The sequence below is a fragment of the Nerophis lumbriciformis genome, linkage group LG03 (genome assembly GCF_033978685.3).
Source record: "Nerophis lumbriciformis linkage group LG03, RoL_Nlum_v2.1, whole genome shotgun sequence".
Taxonomy (NCBI): domain Eukaryota; kingdom Metazoa; phylum Chordata; class Actinopteri; order Syngnathiformes; family Syngnathidae; genus Nerophis; species Nerophis lumbriciformis.
In genome coordinates this window covers 27,097,501-27,122,777 of record NC_084550.2, presented here as the reverse complement: position 1 = coordinate 27,122,777, position 25,277 = coordinate 27,097,501, and the positions used below count along the sequence as shown (strand labels likewise).

General features: G+C 40.2%; 1 protein-coding gene across 7 annotated transcripts in view; it reads left to right on the top strand.

Annotated features, from left to right (window-relative positions):
* The window catches only part of rnf220a (ring finger protein 220a), a 482,952-nt gene that overhangs the window by 105,983 nt on the left and 351,692 nt on the right, over positions 1-25,277 (top strand). The window lies entirely within an intron of this gene.

Sequence of the window (25,277 nt, the reverse complement as noted above, 5' to 3'; positions counted from 1 at the left end):
GGCTCCTACTAAACGATCCGGGTCATAAAAAGACGCAATCTCTCCATCCGCACACGGATTACTACCGTATTTCACAGCAACTGAACCGCACTGTGGAACGGGAGCACGTACGGTGAATATTCGCTCCACAGGGAATGAGAAGTCATCCTTCACTGTGGTTCTAGCTTGCCATGCTAACTTCCACTCATGGTGATATTCAAAAGGAAGACCTTGCCAAAAGAGACCTTTCCAGCCGGCGTCATCATAAAAGCTAACTCGAAGGGATGGGTGGATGAAGAAAAGATGAGCGAGTGGTTAAGGGAAGTTTACGCGAAGAGGCCGGGTGGCTTTTTTCACACAGCTCCGAAGGCGAACACACCTTCACTAAGACGGGCAGACAGCCTCGGACGACATACGCCAACATCTGCCAGTGGATCGTAAATGCTTGGGCAGATATTTCGGTCACAACTGTGGTCCGAGCTTTCCGGAAGGCAGGATTCACAGAACAACAGCGACACTGACTCCCGATGACTTCTACGAGACGGAACCGGCCATTTTGGATCCCACGCTAGCGCAACTTTTCAATTCGGACACCGAAGACGAAGAATTCGAAGGATTTACGAATGAAGAATAACTTCAGAAGGTGAGCGCTATGTTTATTTTGTGTGTTGTGACATTAACGTTCGAGCAACATTACCGGTATGTTGCTATTGCTCTACACCATTTTGAATTTTACTATGTTTGTGATTGCACATTTGTACATTTTGGGACAGAGTTGTTAGAACGCTGGTTTTCAATATATTATTAAAGTTTGACTGAACTATCTGACTGTTTTTTTGACATTCACTTTAGCGCAGCGTTTTTTTGACATTCACTTTAGCGCAGCGTAGGCGCGGCTTTTAGTCCGGGGCGGCTTATTGGTGGACAAAATTATGAAATATGTAATTCATAGAAGGTGCGGCTAATAATCCGGTGCGCCTTATAGTGCGGAAAATACGGTATATCCTCCTCCCATTCTGTGAAGTCAATCCTTTTCTTTTTCGGTGATGCACCATCAGCTCCACCTAAAGGACCGATAAAATCTATACGTTTTTCGTATGTGGGTAACAACATGTAACTATGTATATATATTTCCGAATTGGTTCAACCGCCACCCGCCTGAATCTATTTAAAATTTATTTTTTTCGTCATGTCACCCGCCCGACCCGCGGATTATCCGCGGTTGTGTCCGCAAACCAGGACTGTATACATGAAGGGATCAAGTCCACATGTTAAATCTAGGTGAGGATCTAGATCCATCCCAACACTGCAGTGTGTTTCCACTAATGGAGGTTTAACCGGGTGTAAAATGTTTGGAGCTGCTCCTAATGGGACCTATTGATGTTGCCATCCAAGTACATCACCACCTATGCACACCACATTACACACAACACTTTTTGTCTCTTGCTTTGTTTGCTCTTTTTTAATTCACATTTCGCCCGACTGCGACGCAGGGGGGGCGAATTAGCGGCGCCGGCAAAGTGGTTTACAATACTGCAAATGATCAGGACAATACGGCAGAATGAGGTATAACGCCGTGATTTATGCGGCCTGCGTCGTCCTCCCAGGGTTTAACAGCAGGTAAACAGTTGTAGTGGGACGCCGTGCCTTTCCAAATGGTAATTTGCAGAAATGAAAAGTTAATCAAGCATGCAACAGAAGTGGCCCTGAATAATTTAACGAGGAGGGCAGAAAAGGGGAGGGAGGGGAGGAAGAAGATGCTTCCTTACTATTCATGCAGCTTTCACGCCATTCATCATTTGTGTTTGGATACTTTTATGTCTTTTCACCTTGAAATATGTATTTGCAAAATGAATATTCCAGCCCAGTGTTTCTCAAATAGTGGGTCCAGACCCCCTCGATCAGGGGTTCTTAAAACCTTTTGACCTGGTCTACAAAATTAGTAAAATACTCTTGATTTTAATTGTATTCAATAATGATATCTACTGTTCACAACTTTGTCCAATGTGTTAATCACAAAGATGGTTATATATTTAACACATAAACCTTAGGCTTTGTTAGAGGAAAATGGAAGAGTTTGGGAACAACAGCAACTCAGCCACCAAGTGGTAGGAGTGTGTAATTTGGTGTAGGAGAAATTTTGGTGTGGAATTGTTTTTCAGTAGTTAGTTCCAGTGGAAGGAACTTTGAATGACAGTGTCTGGGTGTGGATGAACTTGACTGGCCTGCACAGAGTCCTGACCTGAAACCCGATAGAACGCCTTTGGGATGAATTAGAACGGAGACTGGGAGCCAGGAATGCGCTTTTGGAAGAATGGTGGAACAATTCCTATGAACACACCTTGTGGACAGCCTTTCCCAGAAGAGTTGAAGCTGTAATAGCTGCAAAAGGTCATATTGAGCCTTATGGGTTAGGAATGGGATGACACTTCAAGTTCATATGTGAGTCAAGGTAGGTGGCCAAATACTTTTGGCAATATAGTGTATTATCTTCCACCTGTGCAACAATTCCAGGCGTGAAATTTCGTAGCTCCTAAATATTCCAAAGTCAACTGTTGGCTTTATTATAAGAAAATGAAAGATTTTGGGAACAACAGCAACTCAGCCACCAAGTGGTAGGAGTGTGAAATTTGGTGGAGGAGAAATTTTGGTGTGGGGTTGTTTTTCAGTAGTTAGTTCCAGTGAAAGGAACTTTGAATGACAGTGTCTGGGTGTGGATGAACTTGACTGGCCTGCACAGAGTCCTGACCTGAAACCCGATAGAACACTGTTGGGATGAATTAGAACGGAGACTGAGAGCCAGGAATGCGCTTTTGAAAGAATGGTGGAACAATTCCTATGAACACACCTTGTGGACAGCCTTTCCCAGAAGAGTTGAAGCTGTAATAGCTGCAAAAGGTCATTTTGAGCCCTATGGGTTAGGAATGGGATGGCACTTCAACTTCATACGTGAGTCAAGGCAGGTGGCCAAATACTTTTGTCAATATTGTGTATATACTTGGTGTACATTTTCACAAGATAAAAATGACACTTTTGGAGCGGCACGACGAGGTTTCCTTTGCAATCTGGGAACACTTCCAAAATCGAACATTAGAACGAAGACTGAGAGCCAGGCCTTCTCGTGTGTGACCTCACCAATGCGCTTTTGGAAGAACGGTGGAAACATTTCTATAAACACACTCCGCAACCTTGTGGACAGCCTTTCCCAGAAGAGTTGAAGCTGTAATAGCTGCAAAAGGTCATATTGAGCCCTATGGGTTAGGAATGGGATGACACTTCAAGTTCATACGTGAGTCAAGGCAGGTGGCCAAATACTTTTGCCAATATAGTGTATTATCTTCCACCTGTGCAACAATTCCAGGCGTGAAATTTCATAGCTCCTAAATATTCCAAAGTCAACTTTAGTGCTTTATTATAAGAAAATTGAAGAGTTTGGGAACAACAACAACTCAGCCACCAAGTGGTAGGAGTGTGAAATTTGGTGGAGGAGGAATTATGGTGTGGGGTTGTTTTTCAGGAGTTGGTTCCAGTGGAAGGAACTTTGAATGACAGTGTCTGGGTGTGGATGAACTTGACTGGGCTGCACAGAGTCCTGACCTGAACCCCGATAGAACACCTTTGGGATGAATTAGAACGGAGACTGAGAGGCAGGAATGCGCTTTTGGAAGAATGGTGGAACATTCCTATGAACACACCTTGTGGACAGCCTTTCCCAGAAGAGTTGAAGCTGTAATAGCTGCAAAAGGTCATATTGAGCCCTATGGCCCTATGGGTTAGGAATGGGATGACACTTCAAGTTCATACGTGAGTCAAAACAGGTGGCCAAATACTTTTGGCAATATTGTGTATTATCTTCCACCTGTGCAACAATTCCAGGCGTGAAATTTCCTGGCTCCTAAATATTCCAAAGTCAACTGTTGGCTTTATTATAAGAAAATGGAAGCTTTTGGGAACAACAGCAACTCAGCCACCAAGTGGTAGGAGTGTGAAATTTGGTGGAGGACGAATTATGGTGTGGGGTTGTTTTTCAGGAGTTGGTTCCAGTGAAAGGAACTTTGAATGACAGTGTCTGGGTGTGGATGAACTTGACTGGCCTGCACAGAGTCCTGACCTGAAACCCGACAGAACGCCTTTGGGATGAATTAGAACGGAGACTGAGAGGCAAGAATGCGTTTTTGGAAGCATGGTGGATAATTCCTATGAAAACACCTTGTGGACAGCCTTTCCCAGAAGAGTTGAAGCTGTAATAGCTGCAAAAGGTCATATTGAACCCTATGGGTTAGGAATGGGATGGCACTTCAACTTAATATGTGAGTCATATACAGTATATATATATATATATATATATATATATATATATATATATATATATATATATATATATATATATATATATATATATATATATATATATGTGTATATACAGGTATGAAGTATTGGTGTGGTGTATAGGAGCAGGGACACATCTTAATGCAGATAAGTATTCTCTTCATCAAGTGGTTCCTGAGTGGGCAATTCATCTGCGTAGCCAAGATAAACTTTTAATGCAGCTCGTCTTTTGCTTTGATTAATTTCTCACCCTGGGAAAGTTTTTATTAATACCAGAGTCGTTAGTCTTCCAGGAGGAAGAAGTGTCGCAATGTAGGCATGACTTGGTTCTTCCATATGACTGCATGCATTTAGGGAAGAATAATGATCGGTATTATTGGAAATAAAAAGGAACTGGTATGGTTGGGGATGATGGGCACCAAACCCTGTTTCCATTGTGACTCCGGGTGAGGATATAAACATTTCACATTTTTTTCACATTTTTAGTAGTCAGTTGGTGCACAGTTTAAGCACCGTTTCTAAAGTACCTATTTGCAATTACTACCGGTTAACCATCCTTAGGTATGTCTAAAATGCAGCGGTGTCCAAAATGCCGCCCGAGGGACCAAAGCTAACTTTTAAAGCATTTTTGCAGATTTTGCAGGTATAAACCGGAGTCATATTTTGGTACTTGATGCATAATAAAGTTAGCATTTTAATCCACACCACAGAGTTATATTTTTTGGCACTTGACATGTTACAGTTAGCATTTTATAATATATTATAATATTAGCATGCTAGCTTTTTTCTGGCTAATTTTGCTGGGATACAGCTTCAAATATGATACTTGATGAATGATATGTGTTAGCATGTTGATGCTAGTATGCTAGTTTGATTTTTAGCTAACTTTATAGGTATACAACTGAGTCATATCTTGACATGTGATGCGTGCTAACGGTAGCATTCTAGCATTTGAAACACATTTTTAAGGTAAACACCTCAAGAGTAATATATTTTGGTACTTGATGCATGCTAACGTTAGCGCTCTAGCACGCTAAACACATTTTTAAGGTACACACCTCAGAGTAGTATATTTTGGTACTTGATGCATGCTAACATTAGCACTCTAGCACGTTAAATACATTTTTCAGGTACACACCTCGGAGTAATATACGTTGTACTTGTCACGTGCTACAGTTAGCATTTTAGCATTCTTATATCAGCATGTTAGCATTTTTGCTAATTTTGCAGGCATACGCCTAAGCGCCAAATATTTTGGCACTTAACGAATTATACCTATTAGCATGTTAATGTTAGTATGCTACATTTATTTTAGGTGTGTGCGTGTGTGTGTGTGTGTGTGTGTGTGTGTGTGTGTGTGTGTGTGTGTGCGTGTGTGTGCGTGTGTGTGTGTGTGTGTGTGTGTGTGTGTGTGTGTGTGTGTGTGTGTGTGTGTGTGTGTGTGTGTGTGTGTGTGTGTGCACGCACAAAGGAGCTTTGGTAAAAGGCCTCCCATAATTTATTAAGTACCCTTTAGAGAGGGGGAGAGAAACAAAACAAGGGCAAGTCTCTCTCTCTCTCTCTCTCTCTCTCTCTCTCTCACACACACACACGCACACACACACACACACACACACACACACACACACACACACACAGTAGGGTTGTATGGTATACTGGTACTAGTACAGTACTATACTAATGAATCATATTCGGTACTATGCCGCCTCTAAAAAGTTTAGGAGCAGAGGAGCATGTTGGGCAGCGCACACACACAGAGTACTTACAAGCAGACACAGTGTGTAGACAGAAAAGGGAGCATGGACGCATTTTGATCTACACCTGACATCCACTGTAATGATACCAAGTACAGGAGCGTATCTAGTCGATACTACCATGATTACATTGATATTTTTTAGCATCACAAAATATTATGTTTATAAAGTCAGTAAATACGTTCCTGGACACATGAGGACTTTGAATATGACCAATGTATGATCCTGTAACTACTTGGTATCAGATCCATACCTAAATGTGTGGTATCATCCAAAACTAATGTCAAGTATCAAAGAAGAGAAGAATAAGTGATTATTACATTTTAACAGAAGTGTAGATAGAACATGTTAAAACAGAAAATAAGCAGATATTAACAGTAAATGAACAAGTAGACTTGTCCAGGGTGTACACCGCCTTCCGCCCGATTGTAGCTGAGATAGGCTCCAGCGCCCCCCGCGACCCCAAAGGGAATAAGCGGTAGAAAATGGATGGATGGATGAACAAGTAGATTAACAATCATGTTTTACAGTTTGTCCCTCATAATGTAGACGAAATAAGTTTATAAATGACACAATATGTTACTGCATACTAATTAGGAGTCTTTGTTTGTTTACTTACTACTAAAAGACAAGTTGTCTAGTATGTTCACTATTTTATTTAAGGACTAAATGACAATAATAAACATATGTTTCATGTACACTAACATTTTTACTACACTAACAATAAAGACAATAATTACATTTTTTGTGGTCCTCTTTATGTAGAAAAGTATCGAAAGTATCAAAATAAAACATAACACAACGAATCCAAAATTGATTTTTATCTTTGCAAATACACACACATTGTGTCTTAATCAGGTTTGGATGGTGAGAAGAGGTGCCAGGAACGAGATGTGTAATATTCTCCGTATATAAAGTCAGTAAATACGTCCCTGGACACATGAGGACTTTGAATATGACCAATGTATCATCCTGTGACTACTTGGTATCGCATCGATACCTAAATGTGTGGTATCATCCAAAACTAATGTCAAGTATCAAAGAAGAGAAGAATAAGTGATTATTACATTTTAACAGAAGTGTAGATAGAACATGTTAAAACAGAAAATAAGCAGATATTAACAGTAAATGAACAAGTAGATTAATAATCTTTTTACAGTTTGTCCCTCATAATGTGTACAAAATAATAGGTGTATAAAGTACACAATATGTTACTGCATACGTCAGCAGACTAATTAGGAGTCTTTGGTTGTTTACTTACTACTAAAAGACAAGTTGTCTAGTATGTTCACTATTTCATTTAAGGACCAAATGACAATAATAAACATATGTTTCATGTACACTAACATTTTTTTGTTACAATAAAGACTAATGCCATTTTTTGTGGTCCCCTTTATTTAGGAAAGTATCGAAATAAAACCTAACACATCAAATCCACCATGGATTTTTATCTTTGCAAATACACACACATTGGGTCTTAATCAGGTTTGGATGGTGAGAAGAGGTGCCAGGAACAAGACGTGCAATATTCTCCGAATATAAAGTCAGGAAATATGTCCCTGGACACATGAGGACTTTGAATATGACCAATGTATGATCCTGTAACTACTTGGTATCAGATCGATACCTAAATGTGTGGTATCATCCAAAACTAATGTAAAGAATCAAAGAAGAGAAGAATAAGTGATTATTACATTTTAACAGAAGTGTAGATAGAACATGTTAAAACAGAAAATAAGCAGTAAATGAATTGTTTGTTTACTTACTACTAAAAGACAAGTTGTCTAGTATGTTCACTATTTTATTTAAGGACTAAATGACAATAATAAACATATGATTTTTGTTCCAATAAAGACAATAATGACATTTTTTGTGGTCCCCTTTATTTAAAAAAGTACGGAAAAGTATCGAAATACATTTTGGTACCGGTACCAGAATATTGGTATCCACACTCCTTACATACTGTGCCTTTTTTTGAGATGCTCGAGCTTCTCAAACAAATCTAAGAAAGACAATTTTGTTTGACTACTTGATTAGAACATTTCCAATACAGTACCGTGACAAACTGTACCTTTTTCTTAAAGGTTTGCTACCTAACACATACAGATCTGATTTTTTTTATTTTTATAAGTGTATCAAGTTCCTTTTAGAAGGAGTGAAAGTCACTGCTCACTAAGAAAAATGGTTAAAGGAGGAGGCCCGGCTGGTTCGGGGGTCTCAAACTTCTGATTTTTTGACGATATCGCACTCCGGATAATCCGATCCGTGACGGAACGAGTTGTTATTTTGAGCGCAATCTGAGGCGAGCGTGATTGGCAGCCATTAAAGTGGTAACAAAGCTGTAAATGCAGACCAGCGTGAGGGATGGCCATAGGGCAGGAGGAGGAGCAGGATGATACCTTGCATGACTGCGCTTTCCCTGGAGGGACCGTTCCACACACGCACGCACGCACGCACGCACGCACGCACGCACGCACGCACACACACACACAATGGCTGGTGTGCGGGTGGCTGGCTTGTTGGCAAGGGTTTCTGATTTCACGGCCTACTGGGTGGTGGCATTCAGCCTCTGTCAGGCACACCACACACACACACACGCACACACACATCCACATGCACACACACACACACACACACACACACACACGCACACACACAGCACTGTGCTAAGCGTACCTGGCATTGCCCCATCTTGTTAAAATTAGTTTTCGATTCTGATCAAATGCTTCTTTTTTTTTGAGGTGTAAATCAGATAAGCACTTTTTTTTTTTACTTCAGTTCAACTTACTTAGTGGGACGACGCTGCATCACTGGCTCAATGTCTTATGTGCTAATCACTAAACGGTTGTAAAAGGGAAAGCTGACCAACTGCTTTCTTTAATGTGCTATAGACACACACACACACACACACACACACACACACACACATTTGTGTAGTTCGGACCTTCTGGAGACCTGAGAAAAAAGCCTCCCTCTTTAGGACCAGCCTTTCTAGATATATAAAGAAGTGTATTTACAACATTAATAATATATACATACTATGCACATATAAAAAAAAAGCTTGTTGTGAAAAATGAGTTGGAATTTCACAAGAAAAAGGTCACAATTTCACAAGAAAAACTTAGAATTTTGGCAGTGTTATAATAAAAGTTGTCATTTTACTCAACGCAAGTCAAAATGTTACAAGAAAAACTGAACATTTGTGCAATATTATGATAAAAGTTGGAATTTTACTCAATAACAGTCGCAATTTTACAAGAAAAAGCTTCACATTTTGGCAATTTTATGAAAAGAGTCGAAATTTTACTCGGCAAAAATGTTGACAATATTATAATAATAATCAGGATTTTACTTGGCAAAATGATGACAAAAGTCATAATTTTACTCAAAAAATGTCAGTTTTACAAGAACAACAAAAAAAATTGCCAATATTGTGATAAAAGTCAGAATTTTATATGACAAATGTCACCATTTTGCATTAAAAAGTAATGATTTTACATAAAAAGTAATAATTTTAAGAGAAAATATTGCAATATTACAGAAACAGAAAGAATATAAGAAATTGTTCCCAATTTTATAAGAAAGACGTCGACACATTGTGAGAAAAAGACTGCTTTTACTTATTTTATTTATTTTTTGTTTGTAATTGGTTTTTAACCTTCATTATTTACTTCTTACTTTTTTAAATTAATTTTGGCCAAAGGGGGCGCATTTAAATTTCTCACACACACTTGTTATTTCATAAGTTGACCAGAGGGGGACCACTTCAAATATTTACACACACTTGTTATAGCATATGTTGACCAGAGGGGGAGCACTTCACATTTTTTACACACACTTGTTATTTCATATGTTGACCAGAGGGGGGAGCACTTCACATTGTTTACACACACTTGTTATTTCATATGTTGACCAGAGGGGGGAGCACTTCACATTGTTTACACACACTTGTTATTTCATACGTTGCCCGGAGGGGGAGCACTTCACATTTTTTACACACACTTGTTATTTCATATGTTGACCAGAGGGGGAGCACTTCACATTTTTACACAAACTTGTTATTTCATATGTTGACCAGAGGGGGAGCACTTCAAATATTTACACACACTTGTTATTTCATATGTCTACCAGAGGGGGCAGCACTTCACATTTTTACACACACTTGTCATTTCATATGTTGACCAGAGGGAGAGCACTTCACATTTTTACAAAAAAAAAATGGTAAAATGGGTTGTACTTGTATAGCGCTTTTCTACCTTTTTAAGTGAAGTGAAGTGAAGTGAATTATATTTATATAGCGCTTTTTCTCAAGTGACTCAAAGCGCTTTACACTGTGAAACCCAATATCTAAGTTACATTTAAACCAGTGTGGGTGGCACTGGGAGCAGGTGGGTAAAGTGTCTTGCCCATGGACACAACGGCATTGACTAGGATGGCGGAAGCGGGGATCGAACCTGCAACCCTCAAGTTGCTGGCACGGCCGCTCTACCGACCGAGCTATACCACTCCACACGGGGTGGTATAGTTTGGTTGGTATAGTTTAAGGAACTCAAAGCGCTTTGACATTATTTCCACATTCAACCATTCACACACTTGTTATTTCATATGTTGACCAGAGGGGGAGCACTTTTAAAAGCGACACACAGTCAATTTGAAAAATCCCTCCTTTTTTTGGGACCACCCTCATTTTGACCACCAGGGGTGCCAATGAGACATTGTCTATTAGATGCAATGTTATTTATGTCATCACCGGTCCTCATATGGACGGAACTTTTCCTTCTTCACGTCTCAAGAAGGGCAGGAATACAAGAACACACACACACACACACACACACACGCACACACTCTGCAGGCAAACCGAGCTGACAAGCAGCTCATCAAGAAAGATGGCGGACTATAAATTAGCATTTTGAGTGAGTGCATCTCCTAAAGTTGAGGCAGATGATGCATGCTCAGTCTGGACAAATGATAATTGATAGAGAGGAGGAGAGAGAGAGGATGGGGGGTCCTGTCAGCTTGTGCTATAGAGGGTGGGCTGCAGAGGTCAAGAAACAAGAGGCCTCTAGAAACACACACACACACACACACACACACACACACACACACACACACACACACACACACACACACACACACACACACACACACACACACACACACACACAGGACTATTCAGGCTTTGTTACGGGAGAGAATTTAGTGCTCCACAGACCAGGTCCACTCTCTACTCAGACTTGTGTTACTAAAGCCTTTGTTGGCACTCACGATGGTACTGTTCAAATTTGAACCCATACGCTAACGTTAGCATTCTGGCATTTTAATCACATATATTGGTACTTGACACATGATAGAGTTAGCATTTTAGCATTGTAATCACATTTTTTCAGGTACAAGCGGTAGAAAATGGATGAGAAATATATTTGAGTACTTGATTAGAGTTAGTATTTTAGCATTGTAATATTAGCATACTAGAATTTTTGCTAATTTTGCAGGCGTACATCAAATATTTTGTTACTTAACAAATGACATCTGTTAGCATGTTAATGTTGCAGGTATACAACGCAGTCTATGTTGGTACTTGACAAATGTTACAGTTAGCATTTTAGCATTCTAATATTAGCATGCTAGCATTTTTGCAAATTTTGCAGGCATACACCTAAGCGTCAAATATTTTGTTACTTAACGAATTACATCTGTTAGCATGTTAATGTTAGTATGCTACTTTTACTTTAGCTAATTTTGTAGGTATACAACTCAGTCATATTTTGGTACTTGACACATGTTACAGTTAGCATAGTTAGCAAGCATCAAGCTAGCACATTTTTTGGAAACTTAGGTTTGAGCGTTTTTTGGTAATGTTAATGTTAGTATGCTACCTTTACTTTAGTAAATTGTCATATTTTGGTACTTGACACATGTTAGGGTTAGCATTTTAGCATTCTAATATTAGCATGCTAGAATTTTTGCTAACACCTCACCTAAGCGTCAAATATTTTGTTACTTAACAAGTTACATCTGTTAGCATGTTAATGTTAGAATGCTACCTTTACTTTAGCTAATTTTGTAGATATACAACTCAGTCATATGTTGGTGCTTGACACATGTTACAGTTAGCATTCTAATACTAGCATACTAGCATTTTTGCCAATTTTTCAGGCATTCACATAAGCATCAAATAGTGTTACTTAACAAATTATACCCGTTAGCTTGTTAATGTTAGTATGCTACCTTTACTTTAGCTAATTTTGTAGGTATACAACTCAGTCATATTTTGGTACTTGACACATGTTATAGTTAGCATTCTAATACTAGCATTTTTGCTAATTTTTCAGGCATACACATAAGCATCAAATATTGTGTTACTTAACAAATTATACCCGTTAGCATGTTAATTTAGCAAATTTTGTAGGTACACAACTCAGGCATATTTTGGTACTTGACACATGTTACAGTTAGCATTTTAGCATTCTAATATTAGCATGCTAGCATTTATGCTAATTTTGCAGGCATTCACCTAAGCGTCAAATATTTTGTTACTTAACAAATTACATCTGTTGGCATGTTAATGTTAGTATGCTACCTTTACTTTAGCTAATTTTGTAGGTATACAACTCAGTCATATTTTGGTACTTGACACATGTTACAGTTAGCATAGTTAGCATACCCTAGTGTTAATATACATGAATCGTTGTTAGTAATAACATCTCATTTAGAAACAAGCTGATTATTATTAACTGCTGTCCAGTTGTTATGTCGTTATCGTTAGTGTATAGTTTATGGAGTGAGTTTTTTGTTACGCCCTAGAAAGTGTTAATACGGTAAGTAGAGTATGTATTACGAACCAGCTGTTTAATTGTAACGTGCATCTCAGTTGGTAGTATTCATGAAAATGTTAAATTGCTAGAGCTAATCAGTAGCATGTCAATGTCAAAGCATAACAGGTATAATTCCTTAAGTAACAAAATATTTGACGCTTATGAGTATGCCTGCAAAATTAGCAAAAATGTTAGTATACTAATATGAGAATGCTAAAATGCTAACTGTAACACGTGTCAAGTACCAAAATATGACTTAGTTGTATACCGACAAAATTAGCTAAAGTAAAGGTAGCATACTAACATTAACATGCTAACAGATATAATTTGTTAAGTAACAAAACATTTCACGCTAATGTGTATGCCTGCAAAATTAGCAAAAATGCTAGTATGCTAGTATAAGAATGCTAAAATGCTAACTGTAACATGTGTCAAGTACCAAAATATGACTGAGTTGTGTACCTACTAGAGATGCGCGGATAGGCAATCATTTCATCCGCAACCGCATCAGAAAGTCGTCAACCATCCGCCATCCACCCGACCTAACATTTAATCAGAACCGCATCCGCCCGCACCCGCCCGTTGTTATATATCTAATATAGACGATGCAAGGCATTAGTGAGGTTATAAAGCTTTTGCCTGTTAAAGAAAGGAGACTGATCCAATGCAGCACAGACATTCGCGTGCCACGCTGTCACGGCCCAGACGCACACCAGTGCGCAATCATATGGGAGCCGCGCTGAGCGCACCTCCAAGCGCGTCTCGCTGCCGGCGACGGCGGGGTATGGTCCCGACGCTCCAGCGCCATCCATTTTCAGGGCTAGTTGATTCGGCAGGTGGGTTGTTACACACTCCTTGTCTATATCAACCAGGGTGAGCCCCACCCCTTTCGTGAGCGCACTGCGCGCGGAGTGACCCCTGTTACGCGCCCCCGGCAACGGGGGTGGCGGGCAGGTAAGCTGCTTACCTGCTGCGCGTGACGCCGGCCGCGGCGAAGGCGGACGAGGCGGGGTGTCGGTGCGGTGGGCGCGGTGGTGACCCTGGACGTGCGTCGGGCCCTTCTCGCGGATCGCCTCAGCTACGGCTCCCGGTGGGGCCCTCTCGGGGGAAGGGGCCTCGGTCCCGGACCCCGGCGAGGCGTCCCTTCTCCGCTCCGTAAAAGTGTCCATCTCTTCTTTTTTTTTTTTCTTCTGTTGTGGCATATGCTGCAGGTGCCTGCTCGTTTTTCGTATGTGGGTAACAACATTTAACTATGTATATATATTTCTGAATTGGTTTAACTGCCACCCGCCTGAATCTATTTAAAATCTTTTTCTTTTTTTTTCAACCGCCCGACCCGACACGCGGATAAAATCTAATTTTTTTAAATTTCATCCGCCCGATCCGCGGATAATCCGCGGACTCCGCGGTTGTGCCCGCAAACCGCGCATCTCTAGTACCTACAAAATTAGCTAAAGTAACATGCTAATAGGTATAATTTGTTAAGTAACAAAACATTTGACGCTAATGTGTATGCCTGCAAAATTGGCAAAAATGCTAGTATTAGAATGCTAAAATGCTAACTGTAACATGTGTCAAGTAACAAAATAGGACTGAGTTGTATACCTAGCATCAAGCTAGCACATGTTTCGGAAACTTAGGTTTGAGCGTATTTTTTGAGTCAATTTCTCAGAGGTAGTTAGGTTGATTTCGCTCTCAGTACTTCTGGAGTGGTCGCCAGTTGGCGAAGTGAGTCAGCAAGCGGGCATGACGTCACACACGACACAGCAAAGTTGTCCTAAGCGGGATTCGGTAGGTGGCAAAAAAGTAGCGTATTCGGTACCCACCCTTAATTATCACATGATGCCTATATGATAAACCCACGTACGACTTTACTACTGTTTATTTGCTCTGTAGGGAAAATAAATATTGTCTTTTTTTCCCCCTCACCTTACAGAGAGTGAAAGCACCCGAGCAATAACAACTCATTTCTGATATATGTGTGTGTCCTCTGGGACGTCAGCATTGTAAATGCTTCTGAACATTTGCATGGTGCTTTATGCAAACACACACGCGCCAACCTTATGTCATAATAAAACCGCCGCACCAAAAAGTGTCAGGCGGGTTTTGATGGAAATTATGATGACGGGAAGTGAACGCTGAAGGCAGAAAGAAAACAACTCACGTTTGTTTTGCTTTTTTTTTGTCTAAAGTGCACCTGATAATAGACGTATCACTCAAAAGACGGTCGAAAAAGTGTACATAGACTTGTAAAGAACATCATGTCATGGCTGTCTTGACTTTACAATCATTTCACTCTTATTTTTTTGTGATGTAGTGATTGGAGCACATACTTGTTGGTCACGAAAAACATTCATGAAGTTTGCTTCTTTTATGAATTTATTATGGCTCTACTGAAAATGTGAGGGTCAAAAGTATACATACAGCAATGTTAATATTTGCTTACATGTCCCTTGGCAAGTTTATAATAATAATATATTTTATTTGTAAAAAAAGCACTTCACAATGAGCAAACAACCTCAAAGTGCTACAGTGTATTAAAAAAAATAAAAAGATGATAAAAAAAATAAAAAAATAAAAACTAGAACAGCCTAATAGCTAGAACTAGCATGCATATATCTAAAAAAAAAAAAAAGGTTTTTTAAGCCTTCTTTAAAAGCATCCACAGTCTGTGGTTCCCTCAGGTGGTCAGGGAGAGCGTTCCACAGACTGGGAGCGGCGGAGCAGAAAGTCCGGTCTCCCATTGTTCGTAGCTTTGTCCTCGGCGGTTGGAGGAGGTTAGCCTGTCCTGAGCGGATGTGTCGTGTGGAGGATTTGGGGGTGAGCAGTTCTTTGAGGTAGAGGGGGGGCATTACCATGGAGGCACTGCAATAAGGCGCTTTTGGTAGCCATCCACAAGCTTCTGCTTGAATTTTTGACCACTCCTCTTGACAAAATTGGTGCAGTTCAGCTAAATGTGTTGGTTTTCCTGACATGGACTTGTTTCTTCAGCATTGTCCACACGTTTAAGTCAGGACTTTTGGGAAGGCCATTCTAAAACCTTAATTCTAGCTTGATTGAGCCATTCCTTTACCACTTTTGAGGTGTGTTTGGGGTCATTGTCCTGTTGGAAAACCCAACTGTGTCCAAGACCCAACCTCCGATGGACATGGACTTGTTTCTTCAGCATTGTCCACACATTTAAGTCAGGACTTTGGGAAGGATATTCTAAAACCTTCATTCTAGCCTGATTGAGCCATTTCTTTACCACTTTTGAGGTGTGTTTGGGGTCATTGTCCTGTTGGAACACCCAACTGTGTCCAAGACCCAAACTCTGATGGACATGGACTTGTTTCTTCAGCATTGTCCACACGTTTAAGTCAAGACTTTGGGAAAAAAAAACTTCATTCTAGTCTGATTTAGCCATTCCTTTACCACTTTTGACATGTGTTTAGGGTTATTGTCCTGTTGGAACACCCAACTGTGTCCAAGACCCAACCTCCGATGGACATGGACTTGTTTCTTCAGCATTGTCCACATGTTTAAGTCAGGACTTTGGGAAAAAACCTTCATTCTAGACTGATTTAGCCATTCCTTTACCACTTTTGACATGCGTTTGGGGTCATTGTCCTGTTGGAACACCCGACTGTGTCCAAGACCCAACCTCCGATGGACATGGACTTGTTTCTTCAGCATTGTCCACACGTTTAAGTCAGGACTTTGGGGGAAAAACCTTAATTCTAGCTTGATTTAGCCATTCCTTTACCACTTTTGACGTGTGTTTGGGGTCATTGTCCTGTTGGAACACCCAACTGCACCCAAGACCCAACCTCCGGGCTGATGGTTTTAGCTTGTCTTAAAGAATTTGGAGGTAATCCTCCTTTTTCATTGTCCCATTTACTCTCTGTGAAGCACCAGTTCCATTGGCAGCAAAACAGGCCCAGAGCATAATACTATCACCACCATGTTGGATGGTAGGGATGGTGTTCCTGGGATTAAAGGCCTCACCTTTTCTCCTCCAAACATATTGCTGGGTATTGTGGCCAAACATGTCACAGTTTGGTTGCGGCTTACTGCGCGGTTCGTTCTCCCGGGATGCAAACAGACAACTCCGGACAGGACTTGCAGGTAGGAACATTATTTCATCTTGGAAAAACTCAAAGAGGTACAAAAACAAAAAACAACCTGACGGGACAAGGTGTCGATCGCACTTGAAGCTAAGTACATAGCATGGGGCTAGGAGGCAAGCAAAACTTAGCACTGGAATCATGAACGAGAAAACTTACTAGCTGTGGCATGAACAAACAAATCTCATGTGACAGTAGCGTGAAGCAAACAAAGAAACCAGGACGAGTGACCGGCAAAAACAGGCTTAAATTAAAGCTGCAAGCAGTGATGGACGGGACCGACTTTGAGGGCTCATAAAATCCAAACCGGAGCAGTAATTAAAACTATTTCATCAACTTTTAATCAGAAGGGTTCAATCTCTCTCCTGTGCTAATTTGAAGCCGACACGACAAACGCGCTCAGAGGAGATAATGTTTGAAAAAAAGTGACTGTTTTTAACCAACTTTTGTTTTGAAGGGGGAATTGCAAACTTCCTGTTGATTTTTGCTGGGGGTTGTCAGTGTATGAAACATAGGTCTAAGTGAGGCCCACATAGAGGTTTTTGTTTCATGTTTCTACGACATTCCTACTGGGAGTTACAAGCAGTTTTGTCTGTGTTTTCTTCTTGGGGTTTGGTTTTTTGATTAGATCGCAATTTTCACCAGTCCTGATGTGTGTGTCCAATTTGGTGAGTTTTGAAGCATGTTAAGGGGGTCAAATTACAGCTCATAAAACGCTACAAATTCACTAGGGTCCTCTGTCCCAAAGGGACTCGGTCCCTAATAATGTCTCTTGATTAGAACCAGGTGAAGGTCCCGAACAGCAGAGGCAGGTGACAATCATAAGTAGCCATGGTAACAAACTCAGGAGGTGCACAAAGAGGAACTAAAGGAGTCCAAAACTAACCGAAAACACAAAACCTGATCCGGACCACGGATCATGACAAAACAGCTCCATATTTATTTCATCTGACCACAGAACTTTCTTCCAGAAGGTCTTATCTTTGTCCGTGTGATGTCAGATTTGCTCACATTTTCAGTAGAGCCATAATAAATTCATAAAAGAACCAAACTTCATGAATGTTTCTTGTGACCAACAAGTATGAGCTCCAATCACCAGAAAATAAGAGTTGTAGAAATGATCGGAAACTCATGACAGCCATGACATGATGTTCTTTACAAGTGTATGTACACTTTTGACCGCGACTGTATGTATATTATGTACTACATGTGGAGTTGACTAGGATTTTAGGTTTGTCCTGAAGAATTTGGAGGTAATCCTCCATTTTTTCATTGTCCCATTTACTCTCTGTAAAGCACCAGTTCCATTGGTAGCAAAACAGGCCCAGAGCATAATACTACCACCACCATGTTTTACAGTAGGAATGGTGTTCCTGGGATTAAAGGCAAACATATTGCTGGGTATTGTGGCCAAACAGCTCCGTTTTTGTTTCATCTGACATCACATGGACAAATATAAAACCAGACGGCTCTTTTGATTTAGATCAGTGGTTCTTAACCTTGTTGGAGGTACCGAACCCCACCAGTTTCATATGTGCATTCACTGAACCCTTCTTTAGTGAAAAATAAAATGTTTTTTTTCCTTCAAATTCAAGACAAAGTTATATGTTTTTGGTAAGACTTTAGTATGGGGAACATATTCTAAGTAACAAAGACTTAATTTAAAGTTATTTGGTTAGGGTTAAAGGGTTAGGGTCAGGGTTAGAGGGTTAGGGTTATAATAAGGCCATGCCAAAGAAGGCATTAATAAGTACTTAATAATGACTAGTTAAGAGCCAATATGTTACTAATTTGCATGTTAATAAGCAACTAAATAATGGTGAATATGTTCCCCATACTAAAGTGTTACCATGTTTTTTTACTGGTGCACAAAATGAAGCGTGCATGAACATCACCTTGTTCAAACAACAAAAACCAACACAGTGCATAAACTCACAACAAATTATACACCTGCAAATCAGTCTGACTTCTGCTGTTGCCGTATCCGTAATACGCCGATAGGGAGAAGTTTGTATTTACACGATGAGTCGGGTGTGTCTCGACCTACGCCGAACCCCTGAGGCCGACTCACCGAACCCCTAGGGTTCCATCCAACCCAGGTTAAAGGGGAACATTATCACCAGACCTATGTAAGCGTCAATATATACCTTGATGTTGCAGAAAAAAGACCATATATTTTTTTAACCGATTTCTGAACTCTAAATGGGTGAATTTTGGCGAATTAAACGCCTTTCTAATATTCGCTCTCGGAGCGATGACGTCACAACGTGACGTCACATCGGGAAGCAATCCGCCATTTTCTCAAACACCGAGTCAAATCAGCTCTGTTATTTTCCGTTTTTTCGACTGTTTTCCGTACCTTGGAGACATCATGCCTCGTCGGTGTGTTGTCGGAGGGTGTAACAACACGAACAGGGACGGATTCAAGTTGCACCAGTGGCCCAAAGATGCAAAAGTGGCAAGAAATTGGACGTTTGTTCCGCACACTTTACCGACGAAAGCTATGCTACGACAGAGATGGCAAGAATGTGTGGATATCCTGCGACATTCAAAGCAGATGCATTTCCAACGATAAAGTCAAAGAAATCTGCCGCCAGACCCCCATTGAATCTGCCGGAGTGTGTGAGCAATTCAGGGACAAAGGACCTCGGTAGCACGGCAAGCAATGGTGGCAGTTTGTTCCCGCAGACGAGCGAGCTAAACCCCCTATCGACCATAGCTTCCCTGGCCTGCTGACATCAACTCCAAAACTGGACAGATCAGCTTTCAAGAAAAGAGTGCGGATGAGGGTATGTCTACAGAATATATTAATTGATGAAAATTGGGCTGTCTGCACTCTCAAAGTGCATGTTGTTGCCAAATGTATTTCATATGCTGTAAACCTAGTTCATAGTTGTTAGTTTCCTTTAATGCCAAACAAACACATACCAATCGTTGGTTAGAAGGCGATCGCCGAATTGGTCCTCGCTTTCTCCCGTGTTGCTGACTGTCGTGTCGTTTTCGTCGGTTTCGCTTGCATACGGTTCAAACCGATATGGCTCAATAGCTTCATTTTCTTCTTCAATTTCGTTTTCGCTACCTGCCTCCACACTACAACCATCCGTTTCAATACATGCGTAATCTGTTGAATCGCTTAAGCCGCTGAAATCCGAGTCTGAATCCGAGCTAATGTCGCTATAGCTTGCTGTTCTTTCCGCCATGTTTGTTTGTGTTGGCTTCACTATGTGACGTCACAGGAAAATGGACGGGTGGTTAAAATCAGGCACTTTGAAGCTTTTTGGGGGGGATATTGCGTGATGGGTAAAATTTTGAAAAAAACTTCGAAAAATATAATAAGCCACTGGGAACTGATTTTTAATGGTTTTAACAATTCTGAAATTGTGATAATGTTCCCCTTTAAGAACCACTGATTTAGAGTCACCATCAGAGTTTGTTTGACAATAAGGTGTGTTTGGGGTCATTGTCTTGTTGAAAGACCCAACCTCCGATGGGCATGGACTTGTTTCTTCAGCATTGTCCAAACGTTTAAGTCAGGACTTTGGGAAGGCCATTCTAAAACCTTCATTCTAGCCTGATTGAGCCATTCCTTTACCACTTTTGACCTGTGTTTGGGGTCATTGTCCTGTTGGAACACCCAACTGTGTCCAAGACCCAACCTCCGATGGAAATGGACTTGTTTCTTCAGCATTGTCCACACGTTTAAGTCAGGACTTTGGGGGAAAAAAACATTCATTCTAACCTGATTTAGCCATTCCTTTACCACTTTTGAGGTGTGTTTGGGGTCATTGTCCTGTTGTAACACCCAACTGCGCCCAAGACCCAACCTCCGGGCTGATGATTTTAGCTTGTCCTGAAGAATTTGGAGGTAATCTTCCTTTTTCATTGTCCCATTTAAAGCACCAGTTCCATTGGCAGCAAAACAGGCCCAGAGCATAATACTACCACCACCATGCTTGACGGTAGGATGGTGTCCCTGGGATTAAAGGCCTCACCTTTTTTCCTCCAAACATATTGCTGGGAACTGATTTTTAATGGTTTTAACAATTCTGAAATTGTGATAATGTTACCCTTTAAGAACCACTGATTTAGAGTCACCATCAGAGTTTGTTTGACAATAAAACAACCGGCAATCAGAATACTCACAAATCACTTTTCGACAAATCCTTAACCTCTACTGGTACTTTTTAGGGGTCAAATAGGCACAAATCAAGCCTTTCATTTAGGCTTTGTTCCATTTTTTTTTAAAGAGAAGCAATATCTTCCCCCCCTCCTACAAGATGATTAAAATATACCATATTTGACATTAGTTTGCTTTTTATGGGCAGTGAGGTCATTCATTGTAAGTAAATGGCTTGTCGGGAGTGCTCTGTGAGTGATGTAATACTTTGAAGTCTATCCTTTAAATTGCCTCGGTGCCTATTAGGGGAAATTGACATCTCGGTCCATTATTTGATTATCTCACACAAGGCCATTGGCATCATGTTATGTGCTCCTTTTACAAGTTGCTATGGAATTTCCCGGAAATGTCAACATGTACGCGGGGTTCGATTTAGTATGAAAAGTCCTTCCTGCGGTTTAATTAAAATGTGTCCACTGGAGGGGGAAAGAAAGAAGCACTCGAACACGTTCGTCAGGTCCCCGTATTAAGGTGCTACCTCGTACCTGGGCCTAATTAACACACAGTTAAAAGCTCTCATGATGCAAATTAGCGTTAACACAAGGACAGGGTTGGAGGGGAGGGTGGCGGTAATTGACAAGACAACATAATTCAACTAATGCATATTTATCTCATGCTAATTGGGCGGCATGGCTAAAGAAAAGCCTGCACTTAATTAATTGGCATGGAGGCACTCGATCTGGAGGGGGAGGGCTGAGAGGCACAGAATGACACCAAAATATTGTTACTTTTTTGACTTATCTTCGATTGTCACCAGCATAGCAACATTATAAGAAAACATTTTTAACCTATCATTAATGCCAGTTCAAAAAAAAATAAAAAATAAAAAATAAAAGATTTTCTCATGCAAAAATGCAGTACAGATTTAATAAATATAAAAAAAAGCAGCGGTTGTCACGCAGAAAGACTCTAAAAGCATCACCAGTGTACTTTTTTCTCACAAGTGTTGCACGGCGCATTTGCTAAAGTGTCTTTTAAACGTCACTTTGTGTGTCACTAATGGCAGACTTGTTTTTGTTTCCCAAATAACTGTGTCTGTCCAGCTCCAGCCCCGTGTAATTTGGTTTGTGTTGCCCCCCCAACCCCCCACCACACACACACACACACACACACACACACACACACACACACACACACACACACACACACACGTTTGTACTTCAAACCTTCTGGGGACCTGAGAAAAAAAGCCTCGCTCTTTAGGACCAGCCTGTCTAGATATATAAAGAAGTGTATTTACAACATTAATAATATATACATACTATGCAAATATAAAAAAAAAAACTTGTTGGGAAAAATTAGTTGAAATTTCACATGAAAAACGTAGAATTTTGGCAGTGTTATAATAAAAGTCATAATTTTACTCGACGCAAGTCAAAATGTCAATAATATGATAAAAGTTGGAATTTTACTCAATAACAGTCGCAATTTTACAAGAAAAAGCTTAACATTTTGGCAATTTTAATGAAAATAGTCGTAATTTTACTCGACAAAAGTCACAATTTTGTAAGAAAACTTAAAAATGTTGGCAATATTATAAGAATAATCGGAATTTCACTCAAAAATGTCACTGTTTTACAAAAACATTGGCAATATTGTGATACAAGTCAGAACTTTATATGACAAATGTCACCATTTTGCTGTATAAAAAAGTAATAATTTTACACAAAAAAGTAATAATTTTACGAGAAAATATTGCAATATTACAGAAACAGATATGAGAAATTGTTCTCAATTTTATAAGAAAAAAGTCGACACATTGTGAGAAAAAGACTGCTTTTAAATTTTTTGTTGGTAATTGGTTTTTAATCATTATTTACTTCAAGTTATTACAGTATGTCTCTAGATACAGTAAAACATTTTTTTTTTTTTTTTAATTAATTTTGGCCAAAGGGGGTGCATTTCAATTTCTTACACACACTTGTTATTTCATATGTTGACCAGAGGTGGCACACTTAAAATTTCTCACACACACTTGTTATTTCTTATGTTGACCAGAGGGGGAGCACTACAATTATTTTACACACACTTGTTATTTTATATGTTGACCAGAGGCGGGGCACTTCACATTTTTACACACACTTGTTATTTCATATGTTGACCAGAGGGGGAGCACTTCAATTTTTTACACACACTTGTTATTTCATATGTTGACCAGAGGCGATACACTTCAAATTTTTACACACACTTGTTATTTCATATGTTGACCAGACGGGAAGCGCCTCAACTTTTTACACACACTTGTTATGTCATATGTTGACAGTCATTTTTTTTTGGGACCACCCTCGTGTTGACCAGCAGGGGTGCAAATGAGACATTGTCTATTAGATGCAATGTTATTGGGACCATGATTTATGTCATCACTTGTTCACACCTCCTCATATGGAAGATACTTTTCCTTCTTCACGTCTCAAGAAGGGCAGGAATACAAGAACACACACACGCACACACACACACACACACGGAAAGAAAGCCGGTTGATTTGTATTTGTTTATGCTTAATTGTTTTTAAGAAGCATATCCTTCCTTTTCTCTTTGATTCCACCTGCTTGAGGAGCGAGATATTAAAGTGTTTTTTTTTGTGTGTGTGTGCGAGCGAGGGTGTGTGTGTGTGTGTATTATTGTAACAATACACACACATGCTAACCACTCTCATCCATTTCAAGCCACAGATGGTCTTTTCAATGGAGCAGAGGTTCCCTTGTTGTGTGTGTGTGTGTGTGTGTGTGTGTGTGTGTGTGTGTGTGTGTGTGTGTCAATGTGGGAGTTTACTCCTGCTTTTTGACTGCTACCACCCCCCACCCACCACCACCACCACCCCCATCCTCCTCCTCTTCCTCCTCTTGTGTCCAGGCAGCCGTTTTGCTTCTGCGCCTCATTCTCTCTTTGTGTCGACAACTTTTCTCTTATTTGAAATGGCTTTTGTGTTGCGGCTTCAGCCACTGACAAGCTCTACCTTCTGCTCATCTGCCCCTGTTTTCACCGCACACACACACACACACACACACACACACACACACACACACACACACACACACACACACACACACACACACACACACACACACACACAAATCCCACCACTTTATTTTTGCACAGATTTTGACATCCGTGCAAGGCTATGAAATGTGAGCAAATGTGCTGGGTGAAAAGTATACAAACAGCAACATATATGATCAATTTTGGTGATGTATAAAAGTCTGATTATGATTATGATTGACGACACCTGTTGACATCTCTGAGCCCCTTTAAATAGGGCTGATGTGATGCGGTCATTAGACTTGGTTACAAGCAATGGGAAAGTCAAAGGAACCTAGCACATATCTGAAAAAAACCAAATCATTGACTTGAACAAGTCAGGAAAGTCACTTGGAGCCCTTTCAAAGCAGCCTAAGGACCCAAGAGCAATTGTTCGTAAGTATAAAGTGCATGGCACAGTTTTGTTACTGCCACGATCAGGGAAGAAAACGCAGGCTATCACCTGCTGCTGAGAGATAATTGGTCAGGATGATCAAGACAATTACCAAAAAGCAGGTCTGCAATGAATTGGAAGCTACTGGAACACAGGTGTCAGTGTACACAGTCAAGCCTGTTTGGCATGGCCGTGGACTGAGAGGCTACCATGCAAGAAGGAAGCCTAAAATAAATAAACTAAACGAAAAATGTAAGAAAAAAGACAAAAAAGATGTAATGTAATGACCAAAAGCAGAAATGTTGATACTAATAACTGATAAAAATACAAATTGTCACTTGTAATACTAAGCTGGCACAAAGTTTTGTCTGTTTTTACAGATTGTAGCATTTTTTTTTTTAATAAAAAAAGATATCATAATATACCTGCATACTAATATTTTTTCTAACATTTTTAGGCTGCACTTTGGATTGCCATGAAACAAATAGTAGTAATCCATCAAGTATATCAGCATCAGCAGCACAATATGTGATTCCTCTCTAAACCCGTGAAGAATCTGGTCTTATTCCACTTACAGCTAATTCCCAGAAGAGGAATAAATCATTGCTACTGTATAGGAAATTATACAAGCCACCTGTTTGGTGGTCATGCACTCGCAATAGGACGCTCCGTCCCACAAACTCTCTAATAACTTTCCTGTCTACA